Source organism: Sprattus sprattus (genome assembly GCF_963457725.1).
Source record: "Sprattus sprattus genome assembly, chromosome: 17".
NCBI lineage: Eukaryota > Metazoa > Chordata > Actinopteri > Clupeiformes > Clupeidae > Sprattus > Sprattus sprattus.
In genome coordinates this window covers 24,202,108-24,217,488 of record NC_137915.1, presented here as the reverse complement: position 1 = coordinate 24,217,488, position 15,381 = coordinate 24,202,108, and the positions used below count along the sequence as shown (strand labels likewise).

Genomic DNA, 15,381 nt, shown 5'->3' with positions numbered 1-15,381 from the left:
AAACCACCAGGAGCATGTGTGAGTCATCGGGCCTCATGCAGCAACATTCTCTTAGGTCAGCTCCAGATGCACCAAACCTTTACCATTAAGATGCACCGAACCTTTACCATCCAGTAGGGCTGGCCGATATGGACCAAAAGTCATATCTCGATATTTTTTTACGCAATAACAACATAGTTGCCGCTGGCCCGCTCCAACTCGGTATTCTGTGCTCTCTTTTTCAGTGATGTCGCTGTGCTTGTTCTCAATCCTAAATTTGTTAAATGAATGAGTCTACCTACATGAAAAGAATCACGCAAGTTGCTGATGTGCTTGTTATATTTTTGGGATGTCATTAACGTATCTCATCAAATTATACAGCTCTTCAGAATGTTCCAAAAAGTTCCGTTGATAATTTGATTAACACCCGCGTATAGTGAATTGACTGCTGTCATTTGCAACGGTTTTGGTGCTTCACATCTTTCATAGCAAGTAGTCTGGTCAACTTGTATTGAAACTGGCGGCTGACGAACTGTGTTCCTGGTAGGTGTCAATATTTATCATCTATGTCATACACTATGTAACCTTTACCATTAAGATGCACCAAACCTTTACCATCCAGAGGCACCAAACCTTTACCATTAAGATGCACCAAACCTTTACCATCCAGAGGCACCAAACCTTTACCATTAAGATGCACCAAACCTTTACCATTAACCCATTGGCGCCGGATGCTGCGTAGCGCAGCATAGGCTTTCCTGCCGGTTGCTGCGTAGCGCAACATAGGCTTTCCTGCCGGTTGCTGCGTGGCGCAGCATTTTGTACACATGCTGTTTTCATGACGAATGCAGCATATTACTCACTCTGGTTGGTTAAAAATACATATGGGGTGGGTCTTAAGGCTTTGGTAAAGATCAGGAGACCACCAAAACGAACTTTGGTTGGCTGAAAATCACGTCAATCAATCATATAGCCACGCGATATTCTGTGTTCGTTTTCAGTGATTCCGTGCGGGTTAGCGAGAAGTAGTAGTGAAGAAGGAGCAGGGAAGATGGAGTGTTTTGAGAGCGATGGCAGTGATTTTGAGCTAGACTTCGAAGGTTTTGAGTCTGAGAGGGAGGATGATATTGAGGATCCGTTAGATACGGCACAGGAGTGGGACACGTTTGTGGACACGGAAGGAGAGGAGGAGGAGGAATTTCAGGGATTCCAAGTGGACTGGACAACCGGCAATTACCAGCCTCGGACAACGAAGCCATTTAAAAGAACACCGGGGATAAAGCAACCGATCGCCGTGGATGCTAGCCCCCTTGAAGTCTTTTCAATGATATTTACCGATGAGCTGTGGGACTTGTTGGTAACAGAGACAAATCTGTATGCTGAACAATTACGCACACAGATCCCCACGACCTCAAAGTGGACACCGGTCTCCAAAACGGAGATGAAAACTTTCCTCGGCCTGTGTCTCACGTTCGGGATTTTAAAGCTGCCATCACGCCGGGACTACTGGAGGCAAACTAAGTGGCTTTTTCAGACACACGTTCCCAAGGCAATGTCCAGGGACCGTTTCGACATGATCTGGAGGTAATTATTTATGTTTTGTTTTCTTGTGCGCTCTTCCGAGTTCTCTTCTCTTAGACAACGGAATGTGCAGTAATTATAGTGGTGCTATAGCGATTACTAATGTTGATGATGCAGAACTGTATAGCATAATACAGCATAATGAATAATACAATTATGAATAAATATAAATACTATAAATAACATTGATGGAACTGGAAATACTGCTTTTCTGTTAGTGTAGCTTTATTGTGTATCCAACTTGAATGTGTGCTCCCTGTCTGCGCCTCAATGAGACCTGAACAATTAGCATTTGAACACCTTCCCTACCCCCTTCCTGCTTTTCACCTTTGTCATCTTTTGTCACCCCTCCCCCCTCCCCCAAAATGAACCCCTATACCCTATAGACACTCTAGTAGGCCATTGTCTTAGCACCAGCTGAGAGGGTGGGTCTCATAATAATACAATGATTGAATGCTTTGTCATATGTATTTTCAGATATCTCCATCTCCAAGATAATGTTGACCCCGCCATGGATAAATCGGACAAACTATGGAAGATCCGGCGGTTCATGGACCTCCTCCTCGCTCAGTTCCAGGCACTCTACGAGGTCAATGGGTATGTGAGCGTGGATGAGTCCATGGTGAAGTACAAGGGACGCCTCTCCTTCCGGCAGTACCTCCCGATGAAGCCGGTGAAGTGGGGGATAAAGGTGTGGGTCATGGCGGAGAGCAGCACTGGCTACGTCAACAACTTTCAAGTGTACACAGGGGCCATTGTGGGAAAGACTGAGAAAGGCCTGGCTCACCGCATTGTGTCAGACCTGGCACAGCCCTACTTTGGGTCCAACCTGTGCGTATACATGGACAACTTTTACACGAGTGTGAAGTTGTTGCTGGATCTGCAGGACAGGGGGGTGCAAGCATGCGGCACGGTGCGTGCCGGGAGGAAGGACCTCCCTAAAAACAAAGAACTGACTAAGGCGGCTGGTCTAACAAAGCACGCATACAAGGTGGCGCAGCGGGATGACCTCACGTTCTGTGTCTGGCAGGACACAAAAACTGTAATGGTTCTGTCCAACTTCCATGACCCGACAGAGCATGGGTCAGTGAAAAGGAGAGTTGGTGGGCAACGCCAGTCAGATGTCCGTGTGCCAGCATGCCTGGCTGATTACCAAAAGCACATGAAGGGCGTGGATCTTCTGGACCAGATGGTGGGCTACTACCAGATCCACCATCGGTCTACGAAGTGGTGGAGGAGGCTATTCTTTTACCTGATCAGTGTGGCGGCCTACAATGCCTTTGTTGCTGCCAGGTCCGTGGGAGGACCTGCCTGGAAATACAGGAGGACTGGCTATAAAGACTGGCTGGAGGATCTGGCCCAGGAGCTGATCGTTCCGGTCACAGCGAGGAGCGCTCCCTCTGTGCGCCCCACCACCCCAACAGGAGCTTTTGCTGATCATGATCTGGCCCAGATCAATAGTAAAAGGAAGACCTGCAAGGAGTGTTCCCTGAAGCACAGCGGCACCAACGTGCGTCCGGGGTCAACACTGATGGGGTGCAAGCAGTGCAACATCCCTCTGCACCGCGAGTGCTTCATGCTCCATGTAAACCGCGAGGCCAGCTCCACCCCAGGACGTTCTCCATTCCTCTCCTCTCCATCCCTCTCCGCTCCTCCCTCCCCATCACTCTCCGCTCCTCCCTCCCCATTTCTCTTCCCCCCTCCCTCCCCCTCTTCCCCTCCTCCCTCCCCATTTCTCTTCCCCCCTCCCTCTCCCTCTTCCCCTCCCTCATAATGTTTGCATACAAAATTGTATTTATTGTACTATTGTTTTTATTGTATATCATTGATTTATATTGTTTTTGTGTGTTTGAGAGTGTTTTTATAAATGTTATTGTTATTTGTGTGCTCAGGGAGCAGGTTTAAATAAAACCTGCAGTTCTTACCTTCACAATGCTTCTTATTTCATGTTTCTAAGTGCTACAGAGGCTTAGATATTAAGGTTTTTGTAGACGTTGACAATTCTTACTGTTTTCTCAGAAAACCCTCAGGAAACGAGGTACTTTCTCCTAGAATAGCATAGGATTTAGAAGGCGTTTTTTGCAGGCGTTTTAGGCAGAAATGGGTTAAGACGCACCAAACCTTTAACATTAAGATGCACCAAACCTTTACCATCCAGAGGCACCAAACCTTTACCATCCAGAGGCACCAAACCTTTACCATTAAGATGCACCAAACCTTTACCATCAAGAGGCACCAAACCTTTACCATCAAGAGGCACCAAACCTTTACCATCCAGACGCACCAAATATTCGTAACCATCCAAGTGTGCTCTCGCTCATTCCTATTGTACTTATATCCTCGTCACATTTCACTAAGAAGTAGAGATTGTTCTTTCATAGACATGAGTTTATTACAAGCAAAACGTTTAATTGCCCTCCATTGGAAGGACATTAAGGCACCTAGGGTAGGTAGTTGGGTGAGAGAAATGGCTATAAACATGTCAATGGAAAAAATTACTTATATTGTGAGAGGCAAATACAGGAAATTTGAGGAAATATGGAACCCATTCTTTTCATTCCTTGAGCGTGTTGGAGTTGACGGGACAACACTTAATGGAGATGGTGTGTGAAAGCTAGAAAAATCTTGCGAGAAGCTTATGTGTGTATCTTTATTTAATTTCTTTATTTTCTTATTTTTTGTTAAATCTTTTGTCTGTCTTTATTATTAATATGTTATACGTGTGTCATGCTGGTACATGCTTGTACCTCAACTGTCTAAATGTTAACAGTGTGTTAAAAATCAATAAAGATATTTGGGAAGAAGTGTGCTCTCGCCCTTCTGTGCGGATTGCTGAATCCCACTTGATCAGAAATATCCTTACGACGGACAAACAAATTTGTGTACTGTGAAAATTAGATTTCTTTTTCTGATCTTGGCATTCTCTTTTCTAAGAGAAGAGCAAAAGTAAGAACACATTGGTGAATCCCAGAAATCAATGGCTCCTAACAAAATAGGAACAAAAAACGAGGGGGAAATTTGTTTCGATTATCACTTCCTGCATGAGTGTAGCGTGACCTAGTGTGTGATTTTAAAGGGGAGCGCACCCACTGGTCAGCCATACTACACCACTTCCTAGTAGATGTGAGCAGAGGAGCACAGGGCAGTGGGGCAGACATGACGACCACCCTCACACTATAGCCAAATTAAATTCCCTTTTCCTCCTGTGGGTACCGGACTGCCGCTGTGCCAATATGTGCTGGATAGGGGGCATGTAAAGGACAGTATAGGGGATACTGCTTTATATCCACACATTTTCTTAGCAAGAAGCCATGGTGGCCTGAGGAACCATACTGAGGATTTGGCTGTGCTTGCACAAAGCCCACTGTGTGACTGTGTGGACCAGACATTTACTAACAATCTCTTTTGGTTCTCGTACTAAGATTCATTGTGAACTCAACGTCCCAACAGTAAGCGTTGAGCAAGCTTTGAACCTGCACAGGAACCTGCACCATGCAGGAGAAGAAACAACAGCCACGGTACAGAGCATAAACAAACCCCGTTTTTTAAGTGTGTTGCAATGATGAAATAAACAAGTTACACAACATTACTGGCTTGGGCAAAGCCTACCAGGGTTTCATTTTCACTCCGGTCCAAGAGCCGCATATGAGAAACTGAGCTCGACTCTAGTTAGTGGGTGTGCGGAGTCAATGTGTGAGATTAGCTTGGCGTGTGTGTGTGTGTTGTGTGTGACTGTGCAGGCTTGTGTTTTGATGAGTGTGACTGCAGGACATCAGTCGGTGACAAAACAGTTTCATAACTCAAAAAGGTCACTGCATTTTGTCTCAACGACATCGTTAAACCGTTATCAGCACGATTACCTGACTATGCAAGCAGCAGGGGGCAACTAAAACAGCCAAGGAAACAGAGTGAAGATTTCAGACATGAGTCTCTCCCATTAGACGTGTGGTTAACAGTTAAGAAGTCGCGTTGTCTTAAGTCATGATATTGCATTAGCCAGCTCGTGTAAAGTGCATGGAACAGTGGGCCAGGCATGCAGACTACAGCATTCCCATCTCTTCAGAGGGAGCAGCTGAGGAATCTGTGATATGACCCCAGGATGAGGAAGAGTTAATGAGTGAAAACATCCATGTGGGTGGCAGGAGACAGAAAAAAAACATGGCTGGCATTCTCACACCTGTGGCAATTAGTAAACTATACTATTGGTTGACACGTTGAGAGTGAAATCACACACAGGAACATCGCGCGCGTGTGTGTGGTTAGGAGATATAAGGTCTCTACACAAGTATGTGCCTGCAATTAAGTTAAGTTACAACTTTCCTTAGATTATTTTTTAGGCAATGTGCCAGTGGAGTCCATTGTGTGTGTGTGTGTGTCAGGGTTTCCCTTGGTCCGTAATTAAGCTTCCGTGTTTTTGCCTGGTAAAATGTAGTTTTAAAATGATAATTTGAAAACTTGCTGGTCAAAATGTCCTGAAATATTATCCACACAAAACATATCCTTAAACAGGACATTTGTGTTGTAACCAAAGCAAATAAATCAATAAAAGAACTATATCTTATAAGGCTATATTAATATATTTATTGAAGCGAGTCACAAAATCATACCACTTCACTCCCATTGGACAGTTTTTTTTTTTCAGTATCTGTATCCGTTACCAAGTGTCTGTGGATGATGTCATCTTGGACAAAACTTCTACTTTCCAGAATGCAAGCAGGGGTTGCTTATGCTCACAAACAACCCAATTTAAAAGTGAAAGGACTGTGTGCGCACACATTTTGCTTATACTGCATCTATAGCAACATTTCTCTCCATATTAAACAGTACTTTCACCTGTCTGCAGTAGATGGTTTCTCATGCCCTCAATTCTATAAATGATTTAGCAGGCCGGAAACACCCACAAAAGCAGTGATCTTTCGGACAGGATAAAAATGGCAACATATGGATCATCAATGCAGAACAATACTGGCCAACAGTTTGCTGTCTAGTAACTACACCAAAACCACAGCAAGGTGCACACTGCCACCTTTATAACACAGCACATGCACACAGACCGGATACAAAACCACCAACCTACAACAACTACATCCTTCAACACACACCTCAACACCACAACACCAATGCTACAACTACATCCTTCAACACACATGCACCACACACCTCAACACCAATGCTACATAAAGGACACCCCAGAGAGATTGACACAGACACACACTCACTAATATACCACATCGACATAAACACCCAGCCTCTCTTACACACTCACAAACAGTCAGATCCTCCAGAGCAGCACCACCCATGTGTACTGTGAGATGAATCTTTCATTAGTGCAGGAGCTATATTCATATGAAATATTAACCAACTGCCTTCACTAAACCAAACCAGTCCAGACAACACACAGACTTGTGTGCATGTGTGTCTTCATGTCAGCAAAGGGTCCATTGTGCTGAGGACAGAAACACCTCTCCTTTCTCCCACCATGGGCTGGGTTTTGGCACGTCTCACAACTCGATTCTGATTCACAAGCTATCGATCCGATTCAATTTATCAATAGGAATGAGATAAAAAACAGCTTACTACATAGCAGCTTTCCATATATACAGAGAGATTTAAAGAGAAGTAGGGTGACCAGGTTTTAAAATAGTTCAGATGTAATCCATTTCTGGTGGAAATGTTAGCACTGTTCCAAGTTTACCACTGCAAAAAACATGCAGCTAGACTAATGCTTAGCAAACTCGGGTGGGTGTACATCCCTGCGCGGTACCTATGCCTTGAGTAAACAGTGTAGGGCCAATAGTTTTCCGCGAAAACGGAAAACGGACGGAATACGCGGAATGGACCATCTGAAACGGAATGGACCACTGAAAACGGAATTGCAACTTTTCAAACGGAAACATAATTTTGTGCATCAAAATCGCCCAAAACCCCCTGTATTTTACCCTGTAAGACTGAATTTCTTTCAAATAAACACAACAACGATCACAACAATGAACAAACATTAATTAAAGAACAAAAGCGGTCAGAAAATGTCAGGTCTGCGCTGAACTCTGCACCGGCCACGCCCCCCTTTTCAACGGTAGTCACGTTAATTTGCTCATCTTCCCAATCGCATTAAAAATGTTAAGTCTTCTGTTGTGTTGATGGCTGGCAAACAACAATCTAAGAAGGGCACGTATTATTCACTGAGTTACCAAGCAGTCTAATTTATGGGGACTAATTAGCACTGCACTGAATTACATTACCATTGTGGTACACAATAACAATTACACAACTAATATTACTAGATACATATAATAGTGGACATTACACTAGGCAACATGGATCTCATTCATATCTCATCCAGTCGAAATCTTAACAGGATTGAACCCATCTTTATTACAGCGTATCAACATAAGAACAGAACATAGCTAAATCTCCGCTTAGCATCATGCTAATCACTACTAATAGCACGAGCAGGTAGCCCAAAATTTGGTATTTAATACACGACCTATTACAGAAGCAACTTCATGAAAACCCTTACTTTCATTAAGTATGCACATAATGCCTCACATACAGGTCGAACAATGATGATTTAAGCATTGGAAATGTATAAGGCACAGTATGGTCAACTACTTAGCGACAAACTGAACTCGACAGTATCTTAACTGTGGGTGCTGCACGCACGCAAACAGCGTTGCTAGGCAACATCACTATCAACAGAGTTTTTCATACAGTCAACGTGCAGAAAGGCATTATACGGCTGTTTTTATTTTTTTGACGCGGAATCACGGAATTACCAAAAACGTGACACGGAATTTGCTTTTTTTTGACGCGGAAAACTATTGGCCCTAACAGTGTTCCTACGATTCTCATCTTATTGCTCTTATCCCTATTTTTAAACATGATGGCTTTTCGGGAAAAGTGCTGAAAAACAGGAATACCCTCAGAAAAATGGGACGTCTGGCCACCATGCTCTGAAGCAAACAGAAATGTACAAAAGGGTCACTGGAAACAAATTGTGAAAGAGAACACATAGAAAAAAGGCCAGAGGCCTGTATACCAAATTCTTTGAAGCATACAATGGTATAGTTGCTTGAACAGTACAAAAATAATGTTATGGGAATTAACAACAACCAGTAATTGAAAGACCGGTTTTGGAGTAAAGTTCTCATCTTTATTGTCCTCATTGTTAGTTAGCATATGGCTTAAACAACCCAAGCTAAAAGTACGAGTCCATAAATAAATACGAGCCATTGAAAAAATTGGGCAAATCATAATCCAAATATTGGAGTATTTGTTTCAATAAAATAGTCGTTAGCTGCAGCCCTAATACAGAACCTAATGCTTCGGAATAAGAAGCTGCACACAGGCCACATTCATTACAGCACTGGCCACAAAAAAGAAAACCAAATTACTAGAATGTAACCATGGCAACGTGTTGAAACAGCAGCATGGCAAGACATAAGCTAAAACTTGTGGGAGATTTTAACAAATTAAAGCCTTGGACACAAGCCAAATTAGCTTATCAGTTGAGAATTAATGTGCAAAAAAACTGTCAATCATTTAGTGGTTCTCAACCGGGGGTCCGCGTACCCCTGGGGGTACGTGAAGGTAGTCCAGGGGGTACGTGAGATTTTTAAAAGATATATTTAAAATAAGCCTCCATTAAAAAATCATTTAAAAATAGTTATTATACGGCTCTTCAGAATGTTCCAAAATGTACGTTGATTTGTATGGGCCATATGTGGGTTAAATGTCTGCGTTCGCAGGTTTGTAATTCCTTGATATTCACTGCTGCGGAAAGTTTATCACCGCTGTCATTGGCAACGGGTTGTTTGCTTCTAATTCACATCTTTCTTATCATTCTTAAGTAGTCCGGTTAGTTAACGTAACGGAAGGTCATTGAAACTTGAAGGTGGATTGCTCAGCATTTGCGTGCAGAACTATTTTTTCGCGAAATGGCAACAAACTCATTCAAAAGAGGTATTCTGGAGGAATGTCTTCTATCGTTTTGGCAAGTAACTGTATAATAAGCGTGATTTTTTTTCGCGAGAACATGGGAGCTGAACACAGAAGTGCGTTGGCTCTCTCGAGGGAGAATACTCAGACAGCTGTTGGATTTACGATCTGAAGTACAGACCTTTCTGATTGAGCACAGATCCCCCAATGCCACACTGACTGGCTTGCAAATATGTGCTATCTGGCAGATATATATCAGCAAACTGAACAAACTGAATATGTCTGCAGGGAAAGGACACCAGCATTTTAAACCTGTATGACAAGGTGGGAGGCTTCCCGAAGAAAGCAGAGCTGCCTGTGGAGAAGAGCCTCTGCACAGGGGGATTTCACCTGCTTTCCTCAGATGGATGATTTTCTCTCTAGTGAGGATGTGGACAGAGCTCCAGTCCAGTTGGTCATCGTGGGACATTAGACCAATTTGATTCAACATTTTCATTTTCAATTTCCTACTTTCCTGACATGGAAGAGAAATCTACACCGCTGGATTGGGTGAAAAACCCATTTCTCTTGTCCGAAGCATGTGGAAGCTCTGTCACTAATCAGGAAACACTCATGGAAGTGTCATCTGACCGTGGGCTCCAGATGAAGTTTGCCACATCCACACTCACACAGTTTTGGATTTGTGTGAAGCAGGAACACCCTGACCTGGGAGAGAAAGCTTTGGAGCAGCTACTACTATGCCTCCACATATTTATGTGAGGCCTCCTTCTCTGCAATGACTGATCAAAACAAAGCAGAGAAACAGACTGTGCCAGGAGAAGAGCTTGATCACAGCAGTTGCCTCCTTGCCACCAAGACTGACAAAGATTTTCAGTGAAGCACAAGCACAATTTTCTTACTAAAATGTAATTGCAAACGCACTCAGTTCAATGCAACAATATTCAATGTTCAATCTTCAGTGCTGACAGTTAAATAAATCAGACAATGATGGCATAGCGCTGTGTATAACATATTTTTTTTTTGCGCTGGTTAGGGGGTACTTGGCTGAAAAAACATTTCACAGGGGGGACAATACTGAAAAAAGGTTGAGAACCACTGGGCTAGCATACTGTCACAATGGTTCAAGTTGTCACGACACAGCATATGTAGGGCCAATAGTTTTCCGTGAAAACGGAAAACGGACGGAATACGCGGAATGGACCATCTGAAACGGAATGGACCATTGAAAACGGAATTGCAACTTTTCAAACAGAAACATAATTTTGTGCATCAAAATCGCCCAAAACCCCCTGTATTTTACCCTGTAAGACTGAATTTCTTTCAAATAAACACAACAACGATCGCAACAATGAACAAACATTAATTAAAGAACAAAAGCAGTCAGAAAATGTCACGTCTGCGCTGAACTCTGCTCCGGCCACGCCCCCCTTTTCAACGGTAGTCACGTTAATTTGCTCATCTTCCCAATCGCATTAAAAACAAAAAATGTTAAGTCTTATGTTCTGTTGATGGCTGGCAAACAACAATCTAAGAAGGGCACGTATTATTCACTGAGTTACCAAAGCAGTCTTCTTTATGGGGACTAATTAGCACTGCACTGAATTACATTAACATGAGTTATTGCTACACAATAACAATTACACAACTTATATTACTAGATACATAATAGTGGACAATCATTACACTAGGCAACATAGATCTCATTCATATCTCATCCAGTAGAAATCTTAACAGGATTGAACTAGGGATGCAAATGATTAATCGACTTTAGATTAATTGTCGATCAAGAGGTTGCTCGATCAAAATCTATTAATCACGATTAATCGCTAGAGGGCGCTAGCGCGAGAGACCTAGGGCCAATAGTTTTCCGCGAAAACGGAAAACGGACGGAATACGCGGAATGGACCATCTGAAACGGAATGGACCACTGAAAACGGAATTGCAACTTTTCAAACGGAAACATAATTTTGTGCATCAAAATCGCCCAAAACCCCCTGTATTTTACCCTGTAAGACTGAATTTCTTTCAAATAAACACAACAACGATCGCAACAAACATTAATTAAAGAACAAAAGCGGTCAGAAAATGTCACGTCTGCGCTGAACTCTGCTCCGGCCACGCCCCCCTTTTCAACGGTAGTCACGTTAATTTGCTCATCTTCCCAATCGCATTAAAAACTAAAAATGTTAAGTCTTCTGTTGTGTTGATGGCTGGCAAACAACAATCTAAGAAGGGCACGTATTATTCACTGAGTTACCAAGCAGTCTAATTTATGGGGACTAATTAGCACTGCACTGAATTACATTACCATGAGTTATGCTACACAATAACAATTACACAACTAATATTACTAGATACATACAATAGTGGACATTACACTAGGCAACATGGATCTCATTCATATCTCATCCAGTCGAAATCTTAACAGGATTGAACCCATCTTTATTACAGCGTATCAACATAAGAACAGAACATAGCTAAATCTCCGCTTAGCATCATGCTAATCACTACTAATAGCACGAGCAGGTAGCCCAAAATTTGGTATTAATACACGATCTATTACAGAAGCAACTTCATGAAAACCCTTACTTTCTTTAAGTATGCACATAATGCCTCACATACAGGTCGAACAATGATGATTTAAGCATTGGAAATGTATAAGGCACAGTATGGTCAACTACTTAGCGACAAACTGAACTCGACAGTATCTTAACTGTGGGTGCTGCACGCAAGCAAACAGCGTTGCTAGGCAACATCACTATCAACAGAGTTTTTCATACAGTTAACGTGCAGAAAGGCATTATACGGCTGTTTTTATTTTTTTGACGCGGAATCACGGAATTACCAAAAACGTGACACGGAATTTGCTTTTTTTTGACGCGGAAAACTATTGGCCCTAGAGACCGGTTGAAAACAAAATGAAGCGGGCGAAAAGAAGTGCGGTGTGGGACCACTTCAACATTGTTAATTCAGGCAAAGAAGTCAGATGTTCTCTGTGTAATGCGGTATTGAAATACAACAGTTCCACTAGCTCACTCAGTTATCATTTGAACACCGTGCATGCTGCTGTCCTGCATGGCACCACCAGTTCACCTGGTCAACCTAAAATCACAGCTACACTGTATTATACCTTCTCTCGCTTACTGCCGCGAATTAAGGCTTAAAACTCAGGTTAGCTGTTAGCTCGTTAGCGGGCTAGCTCACCTTGCTATGAATGTGAATATCTCTGTCTACTCCCGCGCTAACGTGTGCCCGCGAGTTTGGCTCATGAGAGTTAGTAAGTAAGTGTTGAGTTGGCTATTTAGCTTGATAGCGGACTAGCTCACTCAGGCTTAATGATATTATATACCTAGCTCGTTAGCAGGCTAGCTTACCTTTGCCTGATGGCTTGCCATTAAGAATGTAACTACTCTATCCCTCACTACCGTGAGCGCGAGTTAAACTTCAGAGAGTTGTGTTGGCTATTTAGCTTGTAATAGCCTAGATGCAGTTTCTTCATAATCTATAGGCTCAATAATATTCTGTTTGGCTCTCTATTTAATTTCTTCTATTCTTTTTTTTTTTTTACGTCTGTTTCAAATGCAAGAACTGAGCCAGTCCATAATGTATTTCTTTGTTTTAAATTAAAGAATGTATTTTGTTATACCATAAAAAAAACTTTTCTGCTTTCTTTTCCTAATGCATAATTACTTGAGGAATGTATAATAGAATAGAATAGAATTATCATAATGTAATGTAATATAATAACTCAACTATTTAGCTGATATTTATAAAGGCCCTATTGAAGCACTGAAACTCAGGTGAAAAACGGCGCTTATCAATTAATCGAAAGTCGATCGATAAGATTATCAACTAATGATTAATGAATTAATCGATAATTTGCATCCCTAGATTGAACCCATCTTTATTACAGCGTATCAACATAAGAACAGAACATAGCTAAATCTCCGCTTAGCATGCATGCTAACACTAGCAGGTAGCCCAAAATTTGGTATTTAACACGATCTATCACAGTAGCAACTTCATGAAAACCTTTACTTTCATTAGGTATGCACATAATGCCTCACATACAGGCCAAACAATGATGATTTAAGCATTGGAAATGTATAAGGCACGGTCAACTACCTGGCGACAAACTGAACTCTCACTAGTTTGTGACTGAGGGAACTGCAGGCGCGCAGACAGCGTTGCTAGGCAACATCACTATCAACAGAGTTTTTCATACAGTTTTTTTTTTTTTGACGCGGAAACACGGAATTACCAAAAACGTGACACGGAATTTGCTTTTTTTTGACGCAGAAAACTATTGGCCCTACATATGCATTATTGGGAAAAGCTATCAAATGTTTGGCCACTCTTAGTGATTAAAAGCATATAAAGCCTGTTCAGTGCAAAGAATAACAATGGACTTTTAATCCTGTCTGCCATTGTAACAGTGGACAGAATCAACCATGAAATGACAGAAGCAATCTGAAGAGTCCGTACTAAAGTGCCTTTAGCATGTTCACGTTTGCACAAATGTGCTGAGTCATCAAAGTGAGGCCACATTAAACACCCAAACGGATCAACAGTGACCTCCCTAAGGTGACAGTTGCCTGAAACTTCACAGTTCAACTACAAATGTCAAATAGAGACAGACATCACCATCATCTGATCACTTTTTCAGCAAGCACAGTAGCGCCATCAGAGTCCACATACCAGCTTCATTTCGACTTGTCTCCACCAGATAATGTTCTGATTATCTCACATTCACATATTCTTGTAGAGAGCGAAACATTCATTTAACATTACTCGGCCTCTTCATTACTTGAATGAATCTACAACTGATCACACATAAAGCCCACCACACACTAATCAAATCCTGGACTGTCAGGCTGTCACTTGCCATCATTACAGTAACAGAAAATGCTCCAATTTAGGCTCGAGTGGAGTTGAGCAGTACATGCTAAATAAATGGAGCTCATACTGAAAAGTTATTACAAACGCAAAGAGCAAACTGTTGAAATGACACAGTACTGCACACAATAACAAACCGGCTGCAATGACACACAGTGCGCTAACACAGAAACTTGGGATTGCTCACTCAAACATGGGCAAACAAACGCCCACACATACACACATCAAACCCTCACTGTCAAAGTAATGATTTCAGCCTCCCTGGTCTGTCAAAACACACACACTTTATCTGTCTGTTAACATTAGGCTACTAGTAAAACAGGCTTCCATCATGCCAAACAGTGAGACTGAGTGTCTGTCTGTCTCTCACTGTCTGTCTCTGCACGAGCCTGATCAGGCGCGATGATCATACATGTCTGGTTAGTGTGGTCATTCTCAAACACTCCACTCACGGACTTATGACCTCAACATACTAATCGTTACAAGATGAGCGTGGGAGGGAGGGGTGTCTCGCATTAATGAAGAGACTATGCAACTATGACTGGTCTCAGAACATAGTGCAAAGCATAAAATGAATTATTTGATGGAAAGGCAACACTGGGTCTTATCTTACACAATGGTGAGGTATGGATGATGCCAATCAACTTTCATTTTCTACCAAAAATCCACAGTAGCCCAGGATGGAAAGTTTAGCCAATAAAGTGTTCTTATTGTGTGTCACATACAGCAGTTTTTTTTGTTTTGTTATAGACTTGATGTAAGAGACATCCTTGAGAAATCCATCCACAGCTCACAAATGTTGCACATTTATTTGATCAAAAAGACAGTTGGGAGAGAAAATTCTGCTGTTTTGTTTTATCAACAAACTTCCAAATCAACTGATTTATCCTTTTCTGCTGTGGCCATCCATCCTCTTGTTTACCAAGGGCTCCAACTGGAAACTAAGTGCACGCAAGATCATCAAATGATTTACAAACTCAACATTTA

At 42.2% G+C, this 15,381-nt stretch overlaps 1 protein-coding gene across 2 annotated transcripts in view; it reads right to left on the bottom strand.

Annotated features, from left to right (window-relative positions):
* epc1a (enhancer of polycomb homolog 1 a) overlaps window positions 1-15,381 on the bottom strand; it is a 48,376-nt gene that overhangs the window by 17,441 nt on the left and 15,554 nt on the right. The window lies entirely within an intron of this gene.